The sequence below is a fragment of the Orycteropus afer genome, unplaced genomic scaffold, assembly GCF_000298275.1.
Source record: "Orycteropus afer afer isolate SDZICR_OR568_19922 unplaced genomic scaffold, OryAfe1.0 scaffold00681, whole genome shotgun sequence".
In the NCBI taxonomy this organism is placed as follows: Eukaryota; Metazoa; Chordata; class Mammalia; order Tubulidentata; family Orycteropodidae; genus Orycteropus; species Orycteropus afer.
The window spans coordinates 278,419-280,032 of record NW_006922268.1 but is presented as its reverse complement, the minus strand read 5'-3'; the positions used below and the strand labels follow the sequence as shown (position 1 = coordinate 280,032).

The window sequence follows — 1,614 nt, the reverse complement described above, 5'->3', positions numbered from 1 at the left end:
TTATTTACATCACCAGCAGCTATCCAGTTGGTGGGCCACAGACACCCCATTTGCATTGCCAACCCAATCATTTAGTAACTACAGCTGGAAGGGCCCCATTAAGTCATTCACTGCATGGAAGCATCCCAGCTCTTGTATGCCCCATAGCAGCTGGGTCTCTTCTAGTTGGGGGTCCCTCTAGTTCCGCTCGTTCCCCGGTGTCCGAGACGGCGTTCTGAGAGAAGCCTGGGGCTGAGCACAGAGGAGGGGGAAAGACAAGAGAAAATCGGTTAATCAGCCTGAGACCCCAGGCTGCTCCATTTCGGAAGGAGACAGGGATGTAGTGAATCAGGAAATGGATGGCCTTGTTCAAGTCACATGAATCAGCGCCCCAGAATTCATCATTTTCACCGTTTTCCCTTCTCTGACATTGCGCGGGGCTCCCCACAAGCAGCACTGGAACCCCGACTTCATTTTAATGAGGAGACACTTTTGTGGAAAAACTATGACTGGTTTCCCAACGTAAATGAGCAGTTTAACAAAAGTGGCTCTTTCGTGAGCACTACTTTTCCAGGAAGAAAGACTTCAGTGGGAAGAGGAAACGGGGGTGCCAACTCCAGAACCCCCTCCCGCGGGGTGCTGCCCGACAGTGGGACCCTGGTCGGGCCTGCTCTCTGGTTTCTGACACCACCTTCCTGCCAGGCTGTTTATCTGCAACGCTGAGAAACCAAAGCTCAGAGAAGTTGCAGAACGTTCCCCAGAGGCAACACCAGGAACCCACTTAGGCCCTCTCTCGCCACACCCACCGGCTCTCAGTGCTGACTGACAATGGTGTCCAGGGCGCACTAGGCACTAGCCGGGCATTTTACCCATCATTTACAGCCGCGAGCTCCTGGCCTCCCCTGCTTACTGGCCAATGGCTGGTAACTCCTTATCACCCAAAGGAGCACCTTTCAAAGACTCCGCCCTCCCGCCCCCAGCAACACACCGCGTGCCATCGCGGGGCGAGGTAAGCGTTCTCAGTTCTCGGTCATCAGCCGGCCGCCTGTTTTCTGTTCTCTCTGAGCCCCACGGGCCAAGCTCTTGTCTTAAGTGTTAACTCCCTTTAAACTGGCGGCAGGGACAAGCCTTCGTTATTACGCTGGGTCTCCCCTGGCCTCGCAGCTGAAGGCTCCAGGCCCACCCCCTCCAAGGGCGCCCTGGTGCAAGGGCCGGGCCGGCTCCCCTCCCCCTGCCCCCGTCCCCTCCCCCCTTTCCCTCCTCCTCCAGGCTCCCGGAGCTGCGCGAGGCCTCAGCCCGCCTCCTGCGCCAGGCAGCCTGGGGCCTCGGCGCCACGTAAGCAAGCGCGCTGCGGGAGCAGGCCCCTGCCACCGGCCAGGGCCCCGGCGCGGGCTAAGCCCTCCGGGCGTCAGACAGACGGGCGCTCGCACCTGGGCCTGGGAAGGGGCGCGAAGCCGCCCTGCGGGTGTCGTGCAGTGGGAAGCCCAGGGAGGCCGGGCTGGGCTGGATGCAAACCCCCGGACCTCTTTCCTTTCACTCTAATTAATGTTAAAACATTTCTAGAAGATGAGGAGCGTGGACGGCTGTACCGTGACGGTCCTCTCTCGGCCCGTGCTGTGTCCTCCAGGAAACAGT

At 59.3% G+C, this 1,614-nt stretch overlaps 1 non-coding gene across 1 annotated transcript; it reads right to left on the bottom strand.

The window, feature by feature from the left end:
- Window positions 1-321: 321 nt before the first annotated feature.
- Window positions 322-391, bottom strand: LOC122151702. Its single transcript, XR_006164262.1, has one exon. It is a non-coding gene; the product is annotated as a small nucleolar RNA SNORD123 (small nucleolar RNA).
- Window positions 392-1,614: the final 1,223 nt, after the last annotated feature.